The following is a 27,158-nucleotide window of genomic DNA, read 5'->3' as shown; positions in this document are numbered from 1 at the left end:
GTGGGAACAGTGTCCATGACGCTATTTTTTAAAAATACACTTTAAATTACTCTAAAGCTTCAGCTTTCGATGCAAAAAATTTCACCAGCAAGTTGAAAGATTGTGTTCTATCTGAACTCGCGGCTTGCAGCATTTGCCCTTGTTATCTGAACACCAAAGTTAGTAATTACTTAGCAACTTGGCAGAGCATTCAGCTTTATACCAAGACATTTGCCAAAACAAAGTCTAGTGTGGGGTGTGGGAAGTCTGATACAACTCAGTAGGCAGCCCCTCTGATAAACTGATCTATTTATGTTGGTCAAACCATTTTGACTGGCAATATTACAAATGTAAATGGAAGAATTTTTGAAGGGGGAAGTAAATACTGTGAGTGTAAAACAATAATTTGTGGTTACTTTGAGAATACATCATTCAATGCTCAACTGTGTTTGGACTGTGTAAGTGGTAAATGGTTTATAGCAACAGCCGCTTATCAGTTGACTCAGTAGGGCTACCTGCTGAGTTGTCTAAAACTCTGAAGCAGTAAAACAGACTTTGGTTTAGGGAACTCTGCTGCATATTGCTAAGTGCTCAGCCAAGTTTCAGGGTATTTTGGTGTTCAGATTCAACTGTAATAATTTAAAATTCGAAAGCTACCTAATCTCTGCTAACATTGTAGCACTTTTGACTTGGTTTCTAGTGAGGATTATCGGGATTTTGAACAGCTAATACCTTTCATATAATACCTTTTTTGTTGATGAGAGCATCACACTGCATGCCCTTGGCGGTATATTTTTTTCTGTACGTAGCATAAACCAGTTTCTTGTTCTGCTCCCTGAAGCAGACTTGAAGGCATATTAGTCTTCAAGCCCAAGCAATGCCAACTTTTTGCTATTTTCTCAGTATTTTTCTTACATGTCTCAACTCCATTTTCTTGTTCTACTATTGATACCTTACAAAAGCTTCAATCATAAGTTTCTTAAGAAAGCCTGTACATGAGTAATGGCCACTATTATTATTGACAAATGAATTTTAGTCTATAGACTTTAATTCATTTTAGATCTTGTAATGTCATGCGTCCGTCCGTTCACACAGATATCTCAGACATGCCATGGTCAATTTCTTTCAAACTTTGCACAAGGATATTACCCTACCCCATACAGATGCACGTCAATTAATTTGTTTCACAATGGAATTAAATTTGGCCGTGTTAGAGGACTCTTTAGTTTCACTCTCCATAGACTTCCATTTATCAGGCAGTTCTCCATAGACTCCTATGTATAAGACAGTTCTCCCGTAGACTTCCTTGTATAAGGGCCACAAAAAATAAAAATTTACTTTCTCATCGTATTCATATTGGAAAAATGATGCAGTGACACAGTTTTATTACCTCAATTTTTAGAGCAAATAAGGCTAGAGTGCTAATTTTGGTACACATTGCGAAGCATGGTGTCAAAACATTTCGCCACCATGTCAACTGAGGTCAAAGGTCATTGGCCTTAAATATCACACAAATGTGAATTAGCAGATAACTTAAAGGGCCAGATAGTTCATATTTGGTAGGTTACAGCACCTAATGGTTAACTATCTCATACCTTATTAAAGGGACATTATTTGCATCTTTGACCTCATATTGTTGCAAACAAGCAGTAGCCGACCACAGACAACTTCCATCCCATTTGCGTACACCTTTAAAAAAAACCTTGGGTCTGAGGTTTATGGAGGTTACTGTTAACCTCAGAGTTGGCAGGTTGACCTGCGATCAGTAACCACACTGCAAACTGCTATCTGGGCCACTGTAAGCATCCGCGTGTAAAAAAAATAAACCACACGAAGTGAAAGTCAAAAGTGCAGTATTGCAGTTTCGGGATTCCCTATTACTAATCCAGTTTGCTCAGTTACATTTTGACGGTCAGTTTTTGATGGAGATCTTGACGGCCAATCCTGCTCTTAGATACACCATTCTTTACTGCTACAGAGCACATTTTAGAATGGGCATTTCAAATACCTACCAGTACCAGCTGACAACGACAAGGTCGATAATTGCGGATCTTTTTCATCTCGTTTGTTCCTCCATATGCATATGTAGACTTGCCCAAAGCCTTTGTGCATAGAAATGTGAAAACAGAGTAAAATGACGGGATATTTAACTTCAGTAGACAGTCATGTTATTGTCGAGGTGATTGCGAAATTGAGCAATGTACCGGTACTTTGGCGACTGACACTTACATTATGTCCGGTACATTGTTGGTGAAAGCTAACTCTGCGTGGCAGGGCTGTGCCAAACCGCTGGCAGCACCTCGGTTGCGGCGTGCAGTTTTCTCCACCAAAAACAACCCATTTTAATCCAAAACTTGCATTGAGTTTTGTTTTCAAGCACACCCACCTCGCCTGGGTGCACGATTAGCCCTGCGTACAGGTCTGTGTGTTCCCAGCGTTATAGGGCGTGGAGGCCGTACGGAGGCTTTACTGGGTGTCTGTAAATGTTGTAACTAGCCATAACGACTAGTAACGACCAGAAACGAGCAGTAACGAGCATTAACGACCTAGAACTAGACAGAACGAGCCAATAACGAGCCATAACGAGCCAAAAAATATGATCTGTCCATAAATTAATCTACAAGCGCAGTTCCCGCCAATCCTGGAAATCCCGCCCTCTACGGCATGTTTGGACATGGTGCAGTCCGTTACCAGTAACGAGCTGCAGCGTAGCAATTACGGTCAATAACGACCAGAAACAAGCAGTAATGAGCAATAACGAGCAATAAGGGGCCAGAACAAGATAGAACGAGCCAATACGGGGCAATAAAGAGCCCCCAAAATATGATCTTTTCCCCAATGGATTACTCATGCTAAGGGACAGAAAAGAAATTATAAGACGGGAGGGCTGATGTTTTTCAACCTGACGCTGAGGACAAAATAGTGAATTGTGAACTTCAAACGTGTTTCCATGAAAAATAGTAACGTACATCAATTTACGTGCTCAAAAAACCATACCATGAAACTTTTAAAGAATAGCTTTATCCTTTGAAAATAATCAAAATAAAATCAAATAAAGTAAACAGTTGCACAAAAACCCTCCCTTCCCACCCCAAGGGACTGATTTCTTTTCCCTGTGGTTTTGTAAGGGAAAAATTGTTTATAGTTTATCCCTGGATTACCATGTGAAGTGAGGTTGTAGTTTTGGCCCGAAATTCACATATCAATTTTAAATCCCACATATTCACTTCCAAACACCACATTGTAATTGACAAACATTTACAAATGCAAAGACATAGTCAGTATTGTATCGCAAAAAGAGTCCATGCTTTTCTCATAGATTGCCATATAGTAGTGTAAAATTAGAGAAAAATCATATTTCATGCGCAAGTGGGTTAAGGCATGGGCGTCAAACGTTATCATGAATATGCATTAGGGCTCATGAATATTAATAAAACAACATTGCCCACACATGAGATAACAACAGAAAATCTCTAAAATCATATCACAAAGTTCCTAACTTGAACATCATCGAGCCAACGAAGTGACAAAGGACACACTAGTGTTCACAACAAAAGATAGCCCATAAGCACTGTGTGGAACTTCGAACACATAGAATAGGCCGATCATCGCGTACAAACGAAATCCATACATCAGCCATCCTGAGGCCAAAGTCCACGGCATGAGGAACGGGGTGAAAAGGGTTAATGAACAGAGTCGGACACAAAACGATCCAAACATCAGTATTCTTGCTTCCCTGCAAGAAGAATGCAGAGATCAACAACATAGATACAATATAAAATTAAGGAAGAGATGTGCTTATGTCATGGAGATACATTTGGTACCTCCATGTTTATATAAGCCACTAAGGAACGAACTTGTAGGAAACGTGGGGGTCAAAGGTCACGATGGTCTGAGACAAACTTCCACGTCTCACCTTGACTATAACAACCAATTTGTTAATTTTCTCACTAACAACCTTACCGGATACAGACAGAAAACACATAAAAGCACAAGCAAGACAAGAGGGATGATGTGTGCAGCCACTTTCAGCTTAAAATTACAAATGTTTCAGTAACAGGCGACGGGGTCATGACCTTTTGGATTGCTTGCGAGATGGCCTAATCGCGCACAAAGCGACCAGATTTCTTTCGAAAATTCCAACTTGTAGATCGCAATTTTTTCCTGAACTTTTGCTATCCCCAAACTAAGGCTTAAAATATCTTTACAACAATACCTTAAACATGTATGATTTGGTAGCGTTTCTTTAAAAAATCACCGAAACTCAACCAAGAATTGACTTTTCCTACAAATCGTACGTATTTGGCGCAAATTTGAGGCGATTAACTCAGCAATTTCTCTTTGTAAAGGATGTTGATCGATTGTCCTGAACCCATTCTATTATCATACGCCCAAAAAACATAGTTTAAATGTGGTTTACAAGTTGGAATATGCCGATAAATAATATACGCGATTTTGGCGCGAAAATGTCAATATAAAAATCACGTGACACCTTTTATGCAAATTTAAGTGACATAAACTGAAAGAGCTATCAAACTACGTATGTGTACCAAATTTCATCAAAATATGACCAGTAGTTTTTGAGAAATAAAATTCGGCTCGAAATTCAGTCTGGACCCCTGCTGGACCCCTGCCTTAACTCACTTGCGTGCACACACATGCACTTCTTACCTCCAAATTTCTATATAAAGTACATTATCAAACATATACAAATGTAGGGATATCGCTTGTTTTGTTTGGGGAATTTATCAATGGTTTGCCCAACAGACTCTGGATTTAATTTTTAAAATGGGGCCCTCCCCTCATAATCTTTCTCCAGTCCCTTACCATGATTGCCGGCAAGGGTCAGAGTTCAGGCAAATGTGGTTTCATGAATGCAAAACGGATACTACGCGCGCGCTCAAGTTTATAAGCTCTCTGGGAATTGACTCTTCTGTCTTTTTTATTCTGTCTTTTTTATATCAACAATACATAAATGAATGTGAATTTTTCTTTTTATTCGAAAAATGTTTATCAGGCTTCACTCGTACGCCACGTGTTTACTGAGCACTGCCGCAGAGGTTTCGAGATTGTACAAAGCATGTCGTAGAGGGCAGGATTTCAAGGACAGGCGGGAAGTGCGGTTGTAGTTCACTTTATGGACAGATCATTTTTATTTTGCTCTTAATCGCTCGTTATTGGCTCGTACTTTCTATTTCTAGCGCGTTATTGCTTACTCTAAGAGCACTGTTGCAGAAGTTTTGGCAATACCAAACGTCATAGAGGGCGTGATTTCTAAGCTTGGCGGGAACTGCGCTTTTAGTTTAATTAAGGGACAGATCAAATTTTTTTGGCTCGTTACGGATCGTTATTGGCTCGTTCTGTCTAGTTCTAGGTCGTTATTGCTCGTTACTGGTCGTTTCTGGTCGTTACTGATCGTTATGGCTAGTTACCACATTTACAAACACCCGGGCTTTACTCATGTAGGTACATGATGTGCTCAGCTGCGCTTCTTACGTAAAGTCCACTTTTGGGAGTGGGTCGGAGGCACAGAGGCCGTAAGCGAATGGGTCTAGGCAACTGTAACTGTGATGTACTCACTTTTGGTTCGAAATGCGATTCAACTGATACAAATAATTACACGATGCACAGAGAATAACAACTTTCAAACAGATCTTGTGTGTCGAGAGGTGACTCCAATCGCGAGCAGTATCAATGACAGTACTCGCCCGGCGCGGTGTCACAATGTCACCGATGCTACACACCGTGCAGTGTTCAGTCCGAGTGTGATGTTTCCAGGTTCAACAAGTGATCATGTCGTGTTTGTAAAACGAACCAACGTATTGACAAGAAAATGTCCTAAAAATCTTAAAAATTGACGAAGTTTTGCTAATGATCAAATGCACAGGAAATGCATTACATTGTACTGTTTCACTATTACCACAGCAATCTGACATCGATCGTTTTAGTTTTACCATTGACCCAATTGCGTCTATGGTTTCATTTGTTCCACAGTCCGTGTCATCGATACTAAAATGAAACTTAAAAGCAAATGCCCTGCTTAGTTTCACTATTTGACAGTAGTTTGTGATACGTGCATTTGTTTATGCACCGTGTGCTCCTCGATATCCATTGTGCTGAAGTTAGTATGTAGGTCACAGGCCTTTTATGTTCCAGCTGTACTTTGATGGTTGACGTATGCGTAGTAATATTGGTTATGTGCAGGGGTTCAATCATGGCGGTTGGTTCAAATCGTGCTGACACCCTTACCAACATTGAACCTTGCCGTAAAGAGCAAGAATGTGGTTTTACATATCCTTGAAGCCATCCATAGTCACATTTAGGTCTTCCATTGATTTGACAGTTGATTTCAGTCATCGAAAAAATGAAAAAAAAGTCAAAAGATACAAATAATGTCCCTTTAATTATTATGCATATATCTAATTCTAGGCTAACCAATAAGGCTACAGTGCTTATTTTGGTACACAGTGCGAAGCACGGGATCAAACCATTTCGCCGACATGTCAACTGGGGTCAAAGGTCAATGACCCTAAATATCACAAAATGCGAATTACTAGGTAACTTAAAGATATACTGTCACCTGTTCCAATTGTGCAATAGTTACTATGCAAAGAGAAAATCTAACCAACCACAGAGTTTAAGCGGGTGGCCACTTTTAAAAACAGCGCCCTCACATGGGCATTTTGAATACCAAGGAATGCCCTGACCATACATGGGGATATTTAGATTACAGGTGGTTGTATACCTTTAAAGGGCTAGATGGTTAATATTTCAAAGGTTACAGCACCTATTGCAAATTAACATATACCTCATAGATTATGTACATACCTAATTCTAGGCTAACCAATAAGGCTAGTGCACTAATTTTTGGTGCACATGCAGACACTCTCGAATCTGGGTCCGAAATTTGCATATTTCTAAACTATGCAAATAATATGTTAATGAGGTTTGGTCATCCGCAGGTACAATCCAAGCATTAGGGGAACGCTCCATTAACTTAGAAGTACCCGACTAACCCGAGCTTGTTATCAGAGGATTAATCTCTATGTCAACATATGCGAACAGATTACCTTTTAGTGTAAACAAAACATTAGCACTGCCTGAACTACTTTTAGCATGGCCAATGCCAGTCGGCGCCTGACTTGATGATGGCTCCCTTGTCCGGCATTCTGGATTTCCGACCAGCGTTAAAAGTGCCGTCTAGCACTTGCTGTTACTTTGAGGTCATCATTTAGTTCATAAAATTGCATGAAGAGTTTACAAAAACAATGGTACTATAGAATCCCTTTCAATAAAATGCTGTTAATTAATGTACGCTGATTTTGCATATAGAAAGCTATTTTAGCTGGTTGAGGGTACGTTCACAAAGATCATTGCCCTTTGAGCTAAAGTTTTCCTGTCGCACAATATCTCTGTACGATCGAAAGGAGACAACTGAAGATTTTTTGCTTTGTATGAATGTTTATTACCCTATAAAAGAAAGTACGGTAGCGAAAATCAGCACAACAAAACAGGACTTTTACTAAAACGTACTCTTTCAATTTCAGTTCAGACTCAATGAGTGGTATTGCGGAAAGGTGCATGCAATGCAATGAAAGTCACGAGCAAACTTTGGTGTCAACGGATCCAGTCTTTGAATTATCAATGAACACTCACTTATTTTTCTGGTCAAAGAGCCAAAGGCTACTTGTCCATCGCAACAAGCCCCTCTGTTTGCAGCGTGTTCACTTTTAGCCAGATGCCGGCCAAATTGACCGGCTACTTCCGTATTTTGGCCAGCTACTTTTCAGCGATGTTTCGCTCTCTAGCCCCGAAATTCTGGTTTTGATGATAATATTTTGATATTTTTGTTGTCTTGCAAGCCGGAGATAACATTTCAGAAGTGCCGATGTGGCTATATGTAGTCTAGCAATTTACGCCCACGAATAGCGGACCATTGCCGAATAAAGTCGACATTTGTTTCTCTCAAATGCGAAAGAGAAGAACGAGTCTCAAACGCGGAAGAGAAAGTCGACGCTTGAGAGCTTTGGTTTTCTGCGTAAGAGTAGGGCCTTGTCTGATGGGTTTGGTAGGTTTTTGATCAAAAGTAAAGCGACCAAACGTTACTGAGTCTCATTTTTATGTAAAACTGTGAAAGAGGCTCCCCACCTAACTATCCAACTATCTTGTGAATTTTGCGTACGGTCTCTCGCTGCTGCCTCAGCTGAACTCGGCTACATACTCGGGTATGTAAATTTGGTTTTATCCCCAAGTAAATCGTCTTGTGCAGAGTTCATAGTTTGTATACATATTCATAGTGTATATCTGCATTCTGATTGGAAGTTTGAATGCTTTCTGACCTTGCCAACGAAAACGACGCAGTGTTTAATGCTGGCGTGCAGCACTGAGTAGGGGCAAATGCGGAAGTAACTTGTCTACGAGTATTTTGCTCTAGCGACTGTTTATTTGAAGATACCAGGCTATCATTCTTCACAATGATACTTGTTTTGCTATTTACTTCCTTGGTAGGAAGTATTAGTGAATTTATGTCATGAAACCCGTTTTTATACCATTTGTGCACGGCAACATCGCCGAGGGAAGTGTACGCCGTACAGCATGTACTGTGTGGGTTTCACACTGTGTTGGTATACCGTACCGGACTATCGGCTCCATGCGTGAATACGTGATGACATACCTATTAGACATATGAATTTATTAAGCTTAGAAGCAGTCATTTTTCAGTCTAAATTAAAATTGTTTAAATTCAATGAGAACGCAGTTGAACTTTATGTATATACACATGTGTATCATTTGTTTTAATGATCAGCCACCTTGGTGTTAGTAGTAACATGGATGTACATCCATGGTAGTAATTGTACAGACAACAGTTTGTGAATGACAGAAAATTGATCAGGATATACATCAGTCATCGGAACTGTCTCCATCTTCTTCTTCGTCATCTTCATCTGTGTATTCTACTACTTCAACCATGTTTTCTTCAGCAAGATCATTTGATATTGATCTCATCAATTTCTTTGATTTCCAATGCTTCTGTGGTTTGCCCTTTGTTGGTTTTGTCAAAAACAATGTCATCAATTAAGCTGTCACTCTGATCTCCAGTATTGGCACAATTTAAACAATTGCATGCACCCTGGGCCACAAGCATTATTTGACTTTGTACATTTGCAAAATTTATTTTTGCACCCAGATTTTAACATTACACCCTTTGGTATAGAATGCCATCCTTTCCTGTACTTGGGACAAATTTTCTGGTGAATCCCATATGGGTGATAACTTGTTACCATTGACAACATAGCCAGAGTTGTCATATCCACGTAAGACAATCTGGCCCCTTTCTGACTGTGACCATGAATCAGAGATGAAACAAGTTCTGAGCCAATGGTATTTTAAAGCTGTTGGGTTTGGAATTAGATCCTCCTCCCTCTGAATTCTAACTTGGATGGTATTTCTGATTTTTTCAAGCCACTGAATATGTAATTCCAATTCAGTGTCAAATGTTTCATCTCATTTCATGGCTTTAAACTGGTCATATGGGCTGTCATGTTGTGATTCAAACTCACTGTGATGTTTCTGGTAGTAAATAGTTCCAATTAAAAGAAAGAGAGATAGGCCTTTCTCCCAGATGCCACTCTCTGTGTCTGCAAGAGTGCCTGAGGTCGCGGTGGCAATTCCACCAGAAACAAATTCTGAATATTGGAAAAATTCTTTCTGAAATGCTGCTTTTCCACAGCCAACAAAAATGACAAAAAAGTCACAACCAGATGTGATATAGAGAGTTTGGAGACATTTTGCTCTTATGTCTTGATCAATTTAAGCAAGATCTGGATCATTTGCTAAGGCTTTAATTAATTTATTTAAATGTACATATGACTGATCATCTGCACATGCACTGAGCTGTATAAAGATGTTTCTGTCTGATAGCTCAGATGCCATCAGAGGTAATCCGATGTGGTAAACATCTGTATCTGGCGAGTATATAAGTATGTTCTTTTTTACTGAAACAGGGACATGGCGCCATATACGTGTATCAGTTTCTTCATGATTTGAAAAATATGCAGGGTATTCATGAGAAGGGTAATTTCCACTCACAATTATTGCTTTGTCTTTCTTTTGCCCATCAAAACCCCCTGCAATGACAAACTCCTTGTCAACTCCAAGGTAGGGCTTCAGAAAGTCTGGAATTTCTTCACACAGAAAATTCCCAATAACCGCTTAGTTTTTCGTCACCAAAAAAAACATCCAATTTTCTTTTGGAAGTACTGTTTGCAGGTCAATTGATTCATATATGCTGTACATTTTTTTTGCTTTACCATCTCTACGCGCTCTTTCCAAGTCTTTAGGACTTGGTAAAGTTTCAAAAAATATAATATTACAAATTGATCGGATCTTCAACGTTCAAAAATTTAGTTGGGGATTTACAACACACGGCAAAATAGATGGACACCAGCAAGGGATGTCAGCAAATTTTTTTATTTGCTTCTGCTTGTGACAAGAACAAGTCTAGATATGGATGTCAGCCTTACCTAAGAATACTTTCAATGATGTGTCAGTCACATTTGACCAGCATGGGTAAAACTAATCTTGTAGACAAAAATCTGGATAATTCTATGCTATAGATAAGTACTTTTAATAAAAGGGAAACCCTGATTTCTCTGCCTACACAATATGCATTTTGATTGTTATGATAATGGTTTAATATACTGTTTAACTCTTACACTGTTTAAACTTAGTAAACAATCACCAGATAAATGAGTACTGGTATTCTTATTTCCATTTGGTAGGGGCGGATTGTTCTGGGGAACACCATAGGAAACACTCTATGATTAAATTAATTCATTGTTTGATTTACTGCACAAGTTTGATGAAATTCTCAATTTTCCATGTTGTCAGCACACTTGTAAATGTGGAACAAACCACAAAAAAAAAAAACAGTTTAAGACTTCACTGGACACAAATAATGACACCACTGCTCAAGTGTCATCAGGCTAGGCTGACAAACTGAATCAATACAGAGCATATCATGCTAAAATACAGCAGCTAATACTGAAAAATTCTGAAATCTTATGCATTTATGTAACTCAGAACTGCAAAGTAAACAACAAAACCAACATCTTGTCCACACCATTGTTAAAAATAACAGTGACTGACAGGCAAAAATAACAAAACAGCAAACATGGAATTTTATCCATTTTCATATTGGCCATTAAAGGGACAAAGTCACTCATTTTTGACCAAATTTTGGTCCTTTTAATTTCTGTTGTATATATGCTTTTCTGCTGCTCACTGAAATAGGCTGAACTGCAATCTCTGGTTGTCACAGCTCAACTCATATGCATGCATGGAAGGTATTTACCAAAAATTTTAACATAGTTAATTCACATGTTAATGTGTCTTATTAAAGATGAAAATTGAATTGCAATAACCAGAGAGTGAGCATATTTCAGTGAGAATAATCCATCAAAAGAAATTTAAATGGCAAAATAATGTCAAAAATGAGCAACTTTGTCCCTTTAACTTGGAACATATCTAGTACAGATTCTTGTAATTCAAGTGTCAAGCAGCATGACCATTACACTATTGAAGTATTAAATGGTGGCAATGAATATTTTTTTAAAATTGGTGCATTGACAGACAGTACTGTAAAATGTTGACAAAAATAGCTTTGTCCAAAGTATCATAATATTAGCCAATTTCTGAACAGGATGTAAGATTACACCACCATGTGAACTCACAAATATTTTCAATGAAAGTGCAGTCCTCTGATGAGTGACGCCGAATCATGTACCAGTATGTTGTACACCATGGAGGCAGACACCAAGCATAGCATTATGTGAAAAAATTTAAAGTCTTTGTACTAGATCATGACTGCTTAACAAGATTGGCAGTCTGCTTGTTTCAAAGCTATTTAAAAGCTTTCTTCTGGGCCTATTTGATATCATACTTGACCCTCTGGACTTGACCTGCAAGCTTGGTACGTACAATTGTATTCTGGAAAATGCCAGTAACTTTTACATTATTTTAAGTCAGAGATTCGTCATACAAGTCATTAATTTCACTCAATTATTTCTGTCTGTTCTTCCTGACTGTCAAAATTGATTTGAGGGTCTAAGTATTGAAAGTACTTAATTTAATGATGATTTTCATAAATATGTTTCACTTACAACTGGACTAAATTGTCACAACTTCCAAGTGTGACTGTGAACATCATTCTGTATATATATACAAATAGCTTCAACGCATTCAAGTTTGTTTACAAGTGTCGCGCTGTACCAAGAAGTTCTCTGGACGTACACTGTACATTTTAGCCTATCATTTTCAGGAAATAAAGGTCTGTATGTTTAAATGATTGACTTCTTGGTTTATGAAAAATATATTAAGGATCAAGTTGTGTGTTCGGCGTTATACAGCCTCCTACCACAGGCCGTATATTTGGACTTTATTTCCTCTCCCAGCAGCAGCTTCATCCAGTGTTTGGTGAGTTTTGCAATTTCTGCTTACCACACTCCTTAAGTGTGTTGTTGAGCAATAAAGTAAAGTATAACGCTGGTAATTAACGCACAGCCCTGCCAAGCAAAGCTAGGAGCTACCACACTCTTTTGGTAGTACCGTGGTATCATATATTGCCTTACGTAGCTGCAGTTTCGAAGCTGAAGGTTTTGCCTTTTTTCAAATTTAAGCTTTTAGTTTTTAGGATTTGATCAAGTTGACGTCCTACCTAAACACCAGTCCAAATATTGAGGTACAACAGCAATATTGCCCTATGCTAGGAGGATACAGTTGTACCGTATGTGCACCACTGTCGCTACGCGAAGGCTACATGTACTTACCCAGAAGAGCTCTCCCTACTGGGTGCATAGGCCTTTACGTTGCGATTGTGGTTGCACCTGTGTGTGATGAGTATGCCATTGTTGGAGGCAATCAAAGCAGCCAATAGCTGAATACCCTAACCATTCTCCTAGGGCTTAGACTGCTACACCAAGTCAATGGCATATATCATGTAAAGTAGGCAGTAAATATGTGCCCTTTCACTTTGGCTTTGAAGTGCAGATGTGGAATGCTGTGATTCAATAGGCTGTCCAACAATTCATATAATGAATGCCCAAATTGGCTTATAATGGAGTAGAGCACACTTATACTCCACTAAGAATGATTGTAATAAATAATGTTCTTCAAATGTTTCTTTTATATTAATGCACAATTGTGCCTGCCATTTTTTCTTATGAATTATAATTTAACATTTATCAAAATATTAGTGAAATTCATAATTTTGGAATGTATCACGTTGACCATTGAGGGAATACTGCAGAAACACGATGTGACATATTGATCTCCACAGCAATATAATTTGTTCAATGTACAATATATTGAGCAGTTTAATCTCTACGTGGGGAGGAAATAATGGAAAGTATGTTTAAAATGTATTCCTGGTACAGATATACAACTACATGTGTGTGCATGACCCCATTATTCACTGAATTTATTATATTTCCAATAGACCTGTGTAGTCAGAGAACTGAAAATACATGTACATGTGCTCATTGCACTCATATCAAATCCAATTTTACAAAATGTACTATGTGTTCGAGTAGACAATGAAAGTTTTGTTCATGTTGCCCTGTTTGTGGGGAAAGGTCAACAGAAAGGCTATTCCTATTCATGCAATATTTTAAGCAAACAATTCAAAGTATCGTAATAGATTGAATGCTATAGTGTGAAATTATGATGTTTTAACATTGAAAATACTTTGTCAATTTTTTGTGCCTCATTTCTTTGCATTTAAACATATCACAGAAAGCACAGCCTAGATAAGAGAGGATAGACTGATCCTGATTTGACACAGAAGTGGCAAACACTATTTCATGATAATCAAGTCTTCTTTTGTCAATTTTTTGTGCCTCGTTTCTTTGCATTTAAACATATCACAGAGAGCAGCCTAGATAAGAGAGGATTAGACTGATCCTGATTTGACACAGAAGTGGCAAACACTATTTCATGATCAATCAAGTCTCCATATTCTGAAATGACATTGGGATTTCACCATATTTAACCAAGTTCAATCTGAATAGTGATCAACATGGCTAATTCACTGTATAAATTACCCACATTAAATTTCAACAAATGTCATATATCCTGCCATCAACAACACAAATGAACACTATCCATTCCAAAGATAGTACCCACGTAGTAAAGCCAATATAAACTTGAAAAATGCCACAAGTAGCCATACCAATCAGATGACTGTACCTAAATATTTAAGTATACTAAACATTTTTCTAGAATCAAAATTATCAATTATCACACCAAAGCTTGCTCTTAATTTCAAACGATAGTATCTCTAAAAACTAAAATTCATGTACCTAAAAAGTGACTGATGCAGGGTGGAGCTTGGCCTTAAACTTTAAAGGGAAGTGACTTATGCAAGAGAGGGAACTTTTGTTGATCAACAAAAGTGGAATGAGAAATAATATTGTCAAATAGAGGTTCAAGATTGACTACATCAGTAGAACAATGTAAGATATTGTGGTAATATCCAGCAGTGTTTTTGTTAAGGGCGGTACCTATAGGTAAATGTTACCAGGGTTCCCCAGTCATTTTACCAGGGTTAGCCTTGGTATATCTGTGCAGTCTTACTAGAGGACAACAGAAATTTATCCAGGGTTCCCATTGTTCCCCAACCTTAGCAAAAACACTGTCCAGTGTTTATTAACAAAACCACTACATGGTACAATGTGCAGCCAGAATGCCATGAATCATAATATCCTTTTAATATGGTGGGTCAGCTGTGAAACAATAGATTGGATTTGCTATAAACTTAATGGCGATAAGAATGGCAACAAGAGAGACAATCCTGTTTAAGATAATGGTGGGGAAGAGATACACAGCGAGTTGGGAATGAGCACTTAATAAAAAGTAAGAGGCAGTGTGTGAGTGATGTCATGTGACCATAATTGCCTACACAAACATTTTTTTTCTTCTTTTAGTGCACCGACAACAAGCCCAAAAATTTGTGTCCCCCCTTAGAGGATTCAAAAATTGTGACCCTCCCCAAATCCCCCTGGCCCTCCTCCCTGCTAATTTACGTCCAGTCCCTTATGGTATAGATTAAGTAGTCTTTGAATGTTTGATGATGGGATCTTACAGTGTTTTTGTTAAGGCTGGTACCCCAGTAAATGTTACCGGGGTTCCTCTTGGTATCATTGCAATCAGATCAGGGGACACAGAATTGCTACCGGGGTTCCCAAATCATTTACCTCTTTTCCCCAACCTTAGCAAAAACACTGTCTTATTGGCGCACACTGAATCAAAACATACCTTCAAGTATTACCATTTCAGCTGTCCAATTCTCAGGCAGTGCCTCACTTATGATGCTGCATGTGTCATATCTTTTTTGTAATACTTAAGTTGTGTTTGATTTTGAGCTTTGATGGTGCATAGACCCATCTGCATCACAGATTGCACGTGGGAGGGGAATAAATTGCACAAAGCCTTCTATGGCACACCAGATTTTATTGAGTGAGCAATTTGCCTTTTTAAACAGGCGTCAACTTTTTTTTGTCAGCATCAGCTGTACGTGTTCTCCTTTTTACTACAACCTTCCTGAAAATGTTTTTAATTTTCTCCTCCTCACAGGAGCTTCTGTACTAGGTTTATGTAAAAGCCTAGTAGAGATGTAGTCTGCTAGAGCTCTTTGACCTACTTCATAAAATGTCATCAAGTCTTCCTGAACAACTTTTCCAAAGATTTTTTTCAGGGGTTGCAGCAAAAACAGAGCTCTCACAGATTTTTTAGCTCCGCTGTCAGCGACGCAGAGCTTATCAAATAGTTGATTTTCCGTCGTCGTCCGTCGTCCATCGTCGTCGTCCGTCGTCGTCGTCCGTCAACAATTGCCTTCTCCTCTGAAACTGCAAGTCCAATCGCTTTGAAATTTTATATGCAGTTCACTTGGGGTGACCACACTTAAGTTTGTTCAAATCGTGGTGAAATTTGCATATTTGTATTTTTGGGGCATTTTTGGTGTTTTTGGTAAAAAAATCTTCTTCTCTGAAACCGCTTGTCCGATTGCTTTGAAATTTGATATGCAGTTTACTTAGGGTAACTTCAGTCAGATTTGTTCAAATTATGGTGAAATTTGCATATTTGTATTTTTAAGGCAATTTTTGTCATTTTTGGTAAAAATATCTTTAAAAATCTTCTTCTTCAAAACTACCAGTCAGATAGCTTTGATATTTGGTACATATGTCCCTAGGGATGATCTATTTCAGATTTGTTCAAATTGTGCAGAAATATGCAAAATTGCATTTTTAAGGCAATTTTTGCCATTTTTGGTCAAAAATGTATTTCTCAAAAGTACTGGTCTAATACTTTTGAAATTTGGTATACACTTTTGTATAGATGAACTGAGTAATATATATTGAATTTCTGATGAAATCTGAAATTTTGTATTTTTGGGGCAATTTTTGCAATTTTTGGTCAAAAAATGTGTATTTCCAAAACTATTTATTTGATAGCTTTGAAATTTGGTATACAGGTTCCTACAGATAAACTACATGATATTTATTGAAATTGTGATGAAATCTGCAATTTTGTATTTTTGGGGCAATTTTGTCATTTTTGGTCAAAAAATGTGTATTTCCAAAAACTACTCATCTGATAGCTTTGCAATTTGGTATACAGGTTTTTACAGATCACCTTAATGATATTTGTTGAAATTATGATGAAATCTGCAATTTTGTAATTTTGGGGCAATTTTTGCCATTTTTGGTCAAAAAATGTGTTTCTCAAAAATTACTGGTCTGATAGCTTTGAAATTTGGCATACAGGTTTCTACAGATGAGTTCAGTAATATATAATGAATTTCTGATGAAATCTGTAATTTTGTATTTTGGGGGCAATTTTTGCCATTTTTGGTCAAAACGTGTATTTCCAAAACTACTCATCCGATAGCTTTGAAATTTGGTATACAGGTTTCTATAGATGAACTAAATGATATTTATTAAAAAATAATGATGAAATCTGCAATTTTGATTTTTTGGGGCAATTTTTTCCGTTTTTGGTCAAAAAATGTGTTTCTCACAAAAAGTACTGGTCTAACAGCTTTGAAATTTGGTATACAGGTTTCTATAGATAAAGTTATGAACTAAATTTGATCTCTTGAAATTATGATGAAATCTGCAATTTCATTTTTTGGGGCAATTGTTGCCATTTTTGGTCAGAAAATTTTATTCTCAAAAAACTACTCATCAGATAGCTTTGGTTGACATGTTCTTAGGGATGATCCGATGTGATATATTCAAAGTATGATTAAATCTTCAATTGTATATTTTTGCAGCTTATTTTAGCCACTTTTTTCTGGCCTCTGCATTGAGCTATCAAAGATTTCCACCTTCCTCATCAACATGTGTAAAAAATAGTTATTCTCTACATAAACACAGCGGAGCTATATCGGCCGCTAGGTCGCTTGTTTATAATACACTCGGCACAACCCTTCATCAGTCTCCCTCATTCCCTTCTGCATTTATCTGTATCTGTACACTTTTGCCACTCTTTTCGGGGGTATTTCAGAATGCAGATTTTTAAGGCATGAAGCCCTGAAAGGTAAATACTTTGCCATGTTGTCAAGCAATTCAGGAGAGGGCTTATGAACTGCAGTTTTGACACTTAAATTGATAAGTTGTTCATGGGCTTCATCAAGTGCAGCTCTCTCCAGCTGAAGCCAGTTATGCTTGTTGTAAATCCCCCAGACTGCAGGTGATCTAGGATGCAAGATGGTGCTTGCAGCAAATCATGGAGATGCCTTGGTAGGAGACGAAGATACTAGGTTGACCAATCAAAAGCATGATACAAAGGGGCTAGCTGCTTGATTGATGCCATTCTCAGTTGCCAATTACTGCTACGGAAGCCATGTAAAGAGAGATATAAGCAAAACAACCTCTGTGCTCAGGGAAACAATATCTCACACAAAAAATCTCATTCATTTTACTTTGTATCACCTGCAGTCCAGCCAATCTGGCATTAGCCTGATACCATGGATTTAAGGGCATATTTTCATTGTCAAGGTCACAGAGGTCCTAGTCACTATCAAGCCATTCTGTGTGTAAAAGCAATGAATACAGACCATCCCCTTGTCAAATGATTCGAAAAGGTTCAACATTCTGATACTTTGAGCCAAATGTGTACAATAGCATTTGTCATGGGTATATATATCTGAACAGGACATTTCAGGGCATAGCATAGACAGAGCAGCTCTGCGTAATCACCAGGTACTGTACTGAGTTTGACCTTTTGTGACCTTTCAAAAAAGTAAAAAAAATCAATGGTCAACAAGATGTTTTGTTCATCGCTTGGCAATATTTTCTCAAAATACGTGTCTCATCACTAGCTGCCAAGCAAGACAGCAGTATAATTTCTTATCACAAGTTCTAGCTATTTCAACACAGCTAGACTTGTAGGATCTTGCTTTAAACTGCCCTGATGGGCTAGTTTTCTGAGTACAGGATGTGCAGCTATTGCAAAACACTAAAACAGTGAAGTGGACTGACATTGGGTTGACCTACATCAATATTTTCAAGACTTGTTATGACAAAACTATCTGGGGTGAAGCAACCGGCAAAGTTTTCCTTGTGGGGTACTCAAAACTGTCCTATTCATGGTATCTCTGGCCTTAGACTTTGAACAAATCATGCCAAAAGAGTTGCGTAGGGTAATTAGGGAGCCGTCATTATTTATTGCCCGGGGGGGAGGTCGGAGGAATCTGAGATGGGTTCACTCAAAAAATCGTAAGTTACAAGGGTAGGGAAAGACACTAAGGGTTGTCCGATTGCCCAGGGCAAGGGAAAGTCACGTTCGGGCAATTGAACCTCCGATGCCAATTGCCCTACGGGACAAGTGGAAAAAAGTAATTACCTAGAAATCGAATTCACGAGAGCGATTTTCTAGCGAGGGAACACGGTATCATATTATGTCATTGTGAACATTTCCATAAGATTTTTTCGTAAAATTGCATGAAGAATTGATGAAAAGAATCATATAATCACTTCCAATAAAATGCAATTCAAACAATACCACCGGTTAAATACCGTACGCTGATTTTGCATATGAAAAAGCTGTTCAGCTGGTGGAGCGTACGTTCACCAAAGTTCATTGCATTGACTGTCGATACGGTAAAAAAAAGAAACACACAGCGGCTTTTGTGCTTTGTATGAGCGTTTATAATAAGGTAAAAATAAAGTGCAGTGGTGAAAAATCACCACAAAAATGGGACTTTTACTAAAACGTACTCTTCAATGTTAACTTGTTGAGTGACAGTGGATGGCATCGTGGCAAGACCGCATGCAATGAAAGTCATGAGCAAGCTTAGATGTCAACGGGTCCAGTCTTTGAATTTTCAATGAACACTGACTTAATTTTCAGGTCAATAAGCCAAAAGTTACTTGTCCGTGGCGACCATTGTAACCTCTCTGTTTGTGAATTTTCCCATTCTAAAATGACTGTCAAGAAGCAATGGGAGCGAGATTGACATCGACAAATTCAGCTTCCAAAATACATTGAAAAACACCGACGCCTTAGGTTGCTGGTTTAAATTCTATTTAGTCTCTGTATGAGCATTAAAGACCACCGAGGTTATAAGAAAAACATAGCCTCTAGCCTCTTGAAGAAGGACAGACTCTTTTCTAATAATTTTAGCGCAATAAAAAGTGACTTTTGTTCAGGGCTATATCAGTGATATCAGTTGTATTTTTGATACTGGAGGCAATGTCTTCAATGACTTGCTAAAGGTCATTATAAGTCTTGAGAGATTGCACTTGATGTTTTTTTTCATTTTTCAACAATATGGTAAAGTTGCATGTAACATTTTCCACACAGTTGACTTTTTCCATCAAAACTAAAATTCATGTAGTCACCATGATCATGGGAGAAGCCATTGATTAAGTCAACATTTGACGGAAACCGCACATTCGATGTAATGCGCTTTCTACAATCTGGCATGCTGCAGTATTTTCAGTTTTTTTCCATCCATGTATTGAAGTGTTCTGGACAAAGACACACTATGTCAGGAACGGAAGTATCGATATCACTGGAGTAGAGATTAAACTGTGTGAGAAAGAGGTTTTTGTCATCAACATCAGTGGAGTGTAAACCTGGGCCAGTTAAAGTACAGATTAAACAATAGGCCAAACCCGGAATTCGAATCGACCACGGTACAAACAAAGCCATGTGCGCAAACGCGCACAGACGTACGTGTATTTCTATACGCGTTCAGTACACATGTGGGTTTGTTTGTACCGGCATCACGTGATTATTTGGGCGTTCTGAGTATGTAGAACGGCGTATGCATCGCGTCCTTTTTATTCCGGAGTAGAACCATTGGCCTCTGTGACATCAATTATTGGTGCTTTCTCATCATCCCCTCCATCTCTTCCAGAAAATTCTTTATCTATATAAAGCTAGGCGACACGCATTGCAGAAACAATACTGTTCATTCATGCCCCTAGATTTTAACCAGCTCGGACATATTCCTCTGGTTTTCCACAACATGGTACCATCTGTTTGTTTTTTTATCCCACATTTACCACATGGACCACACTTATTCTTATCTGGATGAGTTTTTGCTTTATGTGACCTCACATCTCCAAGTCCAGAGATATTGATCAAAAGCACTTTCTTGTGCAATGTGTGTGACTTGAAACAGCAATACAATGGCTGGTCTTCTGAGAATAACTTAAAACTATGGTAGTCTCCTGTAAACCGAGACTGTCGGCCACCTTTTTCTGAATATCACATGAAAGCGATGATTTTAAAGGAAGAATAAATTCTTTGCCTTCTAGCACAACAGTTACATGGTGCTTTTCAAATTTGTGGCATCTTTTTAGCACATACTGGCCAAGTCTGGACAACCGTATTTCAATATCAGAGAGCAGGCCAATGTTACTTTACTTTCCATGACATAACTGCATCAATCCTTTTTCAACAGTATCATTTCTTTGACAATGAATGTGTTTTTTGTGCACTGAGCATCCTGTTTCAAACTTAAAACCCCTCGACTATGGAGTTTCTGACAATGTGAAACAGCTTTTGAAATCTTGACCCAGGCTCTGTGTACACTGTTTAGATTTCCCAGGCTCTGTGTACACTGTTTAGATGTTTTTTCAGGGACAAAGAAATATTCACATGGTTCAACCTTTGTGCTGTTGCATATTGCAGTCTTTGAGTCACAAAATTGGCAAAAAATTTAATATGCCACTTTTGCGATTGGCCTGTAATATTATTAAGTTGCCCTCCATTTAAGAAGACTTGCTGCCGCAAGTTTTACTTCTGTCAGGGGCAACCTTCCATGCTCTGTGGCATATGGCATACCGTAGTTTATGCAACTTCTCAATAAAGCATCCTTACTTGCACTGCTTGATATGGCTAAGGATCCAAACACTCTCCTTTTTCCAACAAAATAGATTTCTTTCAAACATTTAATTCTTATTTTTCAAAACTATGACAAATGATTTCAAAGTACGTGAATTTCTTGTGGCCAAACGTTACCATAAACTCAAACTGTTAGTAAACATAGATACAGGTACAAAATACCGGTGAATATTGTAAGCCATGTGCCATTGCCAGAACGGGCTGTGGTAGGTTATCAGCCACAGTATATCTGCAACAAAATGTAAAGACACATGTATTTCGGTAACTGGATCATACTTAAACAAACAAAACCATCATTATATATATTCTTGATCACAAATTTTGCTCAAAAAATAAAAGATTACAACAACTGGGATACTGAAAATACGCAATGATATGTGATACCAACGCGTCTCAAGCTGTTTGCGTGTGCATGGCCACCATATTTATTGGATTTAACGGTATTCAACACCGAACAGACCTCATTTCAAAGGCGTGTTAAATTCATATTTGTCCGTTTTGAACACCAAAACTTTGCAGAAAATCATAGTCATGAGATTCAAATCCGACCAAACCTGGTTGCAAATTAAATTAAATGTCTTGCCAACGCAAGCGACGCAGTGCTGTATAAGGCGAGGTCAACATGTCTACAAAAATCGTATCTGGTGATTTCTACAAAAGATTTGCCCTGATTGTTGAAAAAATTTACATAGGTCACGACTGGAGGCAATATAAATGGCAAGGATATGGAAAATTTCCATAAATACTAACCTTTTGCAGTGTTTTTCGCCGATTTTTCTAGCCGTGAAACATGGTGTAACGGTCATCGAAACTAAAGAGAGGGCGCCCTTCATTTGAAGGAAATCCCTTATTATGCATGAAATGAAGGACCCAACTTCGAGAGTGCGGAAACGTTGGATCAAACCATTTCGCCAATATGTCAACTGGGGTTGAAGGTCATTGACCGTAAATATCACATAAATATGAATTACTAGGTAATTTAAACGGCTAGATGGTTCATATTTGGTAGGTATAGCACCTTATGATGAACTGTCATACACCTCATCAATTATGCTGGGGTCAAAGGTCATTACCCTTAATATCACATAAATGTGAATAATTAAATAACTAAAAGGACTAAATGGTTCATATACCGGTATGGCAGGTTAAGGCACCTAATGGCACACTATCATATACCTCATTAATTAGTCCCCACAAACGAACTCCAGGGACTTATAGATTGAGTTCCGTCTGTAAGTCCGCGCACATGCATGCCTTCCCCTGTTCACGCAGATATCTCAGACAAGGCTTGGTCAATTTCTTTCAAACTTTGCACAAGTATAGCACCAGACTCCATACAGATGTACGTTGATTTAATAGTTTCACAATATGACCCAAGATGGCCACCTAGCAGCTAGTTTTTTACAAGTTTTTCATGTCTTGAGCCGTAACCAAGACATGTGTCAACTGATGTCTTTCAAATTTGGTGCAAGGACATTAACCTATGTCGTACATATGCTTGTAGATTTTTCTTCTGATACAATCCAATATGGCCGCCCAGTGGCCATTTCATTACAATTTTTTCATGTCTTGAGCCATAACCCAGTGTGTCTCAACTGATATCTTTCAAAATTGGTACAGGGACATGGACCTACATGTATGTCATACATATGCATCTCTATTTTGTTAAAATACAATCCAATATGCCCTCCAGGCAGCCATTTTGTTACGATTTTTTCATGTTTCCAGCCGTACCCACAGCGTAACCCAAACATGTCTCAACTGATTTCTTTTGAAGTTGGTACAACGACATAGACCTATGTTATACATGTTCATGTTGATATTTATTGTGATACGACCCAATAGAGTTACCAGGCAGCCATTTTGTTACGATTTTTTCATGTCAGAACCCTTTTCCTGCCAAGTCCATATTTCACCATCAGGTCAAGATGGTTAAAATTAATGAAACACAACATATGGCGTATTTTAACATAATACTGTACATCAATTGAAAGCTGTTGAAAACATCAATACTATAAACTTTATTTTTTTTACTAAAGATGCTATAACAGACCAAGCCAAGTGTGTGAAAATACTTCATGTTTTTGGCTCAATACCACTTTTTACTGACTTGGCTGATGGGGAAGTAATATTTAGTCTTAATACTGTCTGGCAGGAAAAGGGTTAAGCCATAACTCAGACATGCCTCAACTGATTTCTTCCAAATATGGTACAAGGACATAAACCTTTGTAATACATGTACCTCTCAATTTTGTTGTCATATGATGCAATTGATAGCTGCCAGCTGGCCATTTGTTATGATTTGTTTATGCCTTTAGCCATAACTCAATACGTCTCAACTGATTTCTTTCAAATTGGTACAAGGATATTAACCTGTGTCATACATTTTATGATACAATCCAATCACACTTATTTATTGATGCCTCGACATGAAAACAATCACTGGATTCACAGTACAATAGCCGGCTATTGAACCACTCTTTTTGGGAGTGGAGATTTAGCCGACTGGTTCTGTCTCAGGCCTCTCAGCTAGGCGACTGATGCCGTATGTTGTGGGTTCGCATCCGATTGAAAACTATCCGTATTTTCTATCCTGGGTCGGTAACACTGCTGGTGGACAGAATTGTCCCCGAGGTTATTGTTCGCCCAGTTAAAGCGATGAAATTTGTTTCTTCGCTTCGATAAAGTGTGTATGTGCGATGTATGATAGTGAGCATGCGAGCGTGAGTGCTTCACGAACTCTACAACGTGTTGAAAGGTCTCAGTCAGAAAAATGTAACAACTTAGCCGGCTATTGAACCACTCTTTTTGGGAGTGGAGATTTAGCCGACTGGTTCTGTCTCAGGCCTCTCAGCTAGGCGACTGATGCCGTATGTTGTGGGTTCGCATCCGATTGAAAACTATCCGTATATTATACAGACTTCATTTGAATGCTCTATGAAGACTGATGTCACAATTCTGAATGGGGACTATGTCATTGACAATGACTTCAACAATAACAATGGTGATTACTACAGAATGGGTGTGTTGATAAATTACATCAAGCAATTGTTTGCAGAATACAACGAGGGCCACTGTTATAATACACACAAAACTGAGACAATACACCTTGAAAGTTTTTCAAGAGTTACTGGGGCTTTAATCTTCTTGACACAGATCAGGTCTGAAAAATTATCATTCCAGATTTGATGGCATTTGTAAATGAGAACAACGAAACTATATATTGACACAACATATGTTGACTTGTAAAAAACTGGGTATGTTGGAATTCACTATGGAGAGCAAGAAAATGGCATTGCCACACACACCCACAAAAACTGAAAATACCAAGCAATTAAAGGTAGTGGCCTGCCTGTTAACTTTGATAAAAAAAATAAGTGCTGCCCTGTGCTCTACTTTGTGAGGACTAGGTGCCATCTGCTTCCAATGGTAACAGAATTCACGTATTTTAACTTCAGTGCCTTCAAAAATAACAGTGTAATTGATTCTAGCACTTATAAATTGCTTTGATTGATTGATTGGTTGATTGATAGATTGATTGATTGATTGACATATCAATTGACGCTAAATACTTCCATAAAATACAGGGATATACAGAATCTGTGGCAGTCATATAATTGGAAATTAATTTGTGACAGCATGATTTATCTCTCTCACATATTTATGATTACTGTCGGAAAGATGGCAATAAGAAATTAAGATTTCATCTTGAATATCCTTTGTATACGGCTAGTTTTCAATCGGGTCCGAACCCACAACATACGGCATCAGTCACCTAGCAGAGAGGCCACAGAGAGAGCCGCTCGCTAGTGCAAATTATCTGCAAAAAGCAAGTTCAGTATTATGTGTTGCATGGTCTTACATGATGGTGCTCTTTCCTATGATTATTAGTTGCGAGTGAGAATATGCAAAGGAACACTATCCACCCAGGGAGTCATATGGAGTCCTCTGCAGAAAAGAACAAGAAGCAATGTGAACATGATGAAACTTCTGAAGGTCAGTGATAGTCAATGATATACTGACATATATGTACCTGTAACCAGTAAACATCTATTGGATGACTTGCCATGAAGGTGACATCACAAATCTGTTCCTTGAGCATGTAACAGTAGATCAACAGAACATCATGTGCATAGCATAGAGTTTAATATTATTTGATTGTCTTCCTTGTGTAATACCTAGGGGGAAAATAGCTTTCCACATGAACCTGTGACCCCACAACTGTTAAATCAGCTAAAGACAAACAGATACTGGTGTGCAGCATATTGAGCTGCCTTGTGGGGTTTGTTTGTATTTATGTAGGATTGCGTTAACCCAAATTTTGCTTTACAGACTCCCTATTTCGCACTAGGACCCCTACAACTTTTTAGTGAGGAAGGGTCCCATTCTTCAGAGAAATACAGATATTTGAATTTTGTTAAGGCCTGATTTTATGAACCATTTTCTCTATATTTCCTCACTATAGTTCGAAAAAAGCCTGTTGGCCAGTAAGTACCGTGAACTGAAGCAGAAGGAGCCGCCATTGACAGCTATTTCATGTCTCACATCAGAGATAATTAAACAGTCACAAAGGCCGAAGCTGAACAGTATGCTTAGCAAATGAGAAAGTTCTCAGCAACAGAAATTTGAAATTGCTGCAACGGCATGTAAAAAGCAGAGCAATAGCATATGAGAGGAAAGCAAAGAAAAAATTGTAGAAGACGTATAATGATAGCTGTTTTGCTTTCAGATTGTTAGATTACCTTGACACTGAGTTTCTGTATTAAATGTTTTTCAGAGTTAATATTGTGGAGTTACCCATGAGGTTAACCACATGGTAAATTCCTAGCTCCGTTGCTTTCGGTGTGTTCGAAGACAAACGAGACATTTTTCTGATATAAAAAGTGAAGATATGGTACCATATATATTTTTCTTTTCGAAATTAGCCTTTTTGGAGTTTCCTCATGAAGGTTCTTTTTGGCCTTATCAAGAACCCAACAAAATTTGGAATTTGACATGCAATGACTCTCATAAGGTAACTCCAAAAGTGTAACTTCGAAAAAAAAATATATTAAATACCATATTCTTCACTTCTTTTCTTTCAAAAATATGCAAATGGTTGTTTTAAGCACATCAAAACAAACAGTGTTAGGATTTATCATCTGATGAATATCTTACAGCAACTCCAAATTTTAACTTTGAAAAAAATGTCAACATGAAGCACCATTAGTCTTAAACTTGTTATCTTCCAAATATTCCCAACAGTTTCTCTTTGAACACAGCAAAACCAACAAAGTTAGAAATTTTATATGTGATGAACCTAATGAGGTAATGAAAAAACTGTAACTTTGAAAAAAAAGTATCTGAAGTGCCATACTCTTCACTTGTTATCTTTCAATAATGTCCAACAGGTTGTCTTTGAACACAGCAAAACCAATAGAGTTGGGAATGATAGAATCTCACACCCCCAAGGACCTTGGATCAGATTTTGTCTCACACACGAGCCGCAGGCTCGTGTGAGACAAAATATCCCCAACTGGTGTGAGAAATCTGATCCCAGGTCCTTGGTGTGTGAGATTCTTTTTCTCACATGACCACAAAATGCGTTAAATTCACATTGGACATGTACAACATTTTCCAAAATCGTGACAAGTCTGTCATTTGCCACTGTACTTTGACCTGCTTACTTTGTAGTTCTGTCTGTGTGTTACTCGTCGTGCCATTGGATAACATTTTGCGCGTGGAACAAAACAGACTGTTTATCATCCAATCAGAGCTCGTGTAGT

At 38.1% G+C, this 27,158-nt stretch overlaps 1 long non-coding RNA gene across 3 annotated transcripts in view; it reads left to right on the top strand.

The window, feature by feature from the left end:
• Positions 1-26,149, top strand: part of LOC139126680 (uncharacterized) — a 36,921-nt gene extending 10,772 nt beyond the window's left edge. For 2 of the 3 annotated variants that reach the window (XR_011550685.1, XR_011550684.1), the window contains exons 2-3: positions 25,285-25,389; positions 25,859-26,149. This is a non-coding gene — a long non-coding RNA (uncharacterized lncRNA). Of the gene's footprint in view, positions 1-24,394; positions 24,416-25,284; positions 25,390-25,858 lie in introns of those variants that run through there. The other variant, XR_011550686.1, reaches the window with a different exon arrangement.
• The last annotated feature ends 1,009 nt before the right edge of the window (positions 26,150-27,158 follow it).

The sequence above is a fragment of the Ptychodera flava genome, unplaced genomic scaffold (genome assembly GCF_041260155.1).
Source record: "Ptychodera flava strain L36383 unplaced genomic scaffold, AS_Pfla_20210202 Scaffold_118__1_contigs__length_203095_pilon, whole genome shotgun sequence".
NCBI classification, from domain to species: Eukaryota; Metazoa; Hemichordata; class Enteropneusta; family Ptychoderidae; genus Ptychodera; species Ptychodera flava.
Note: the sequence above shows the minus strand (reverse complement) of the source record. Positions and strands in the feature narration are given on the sequence as shown.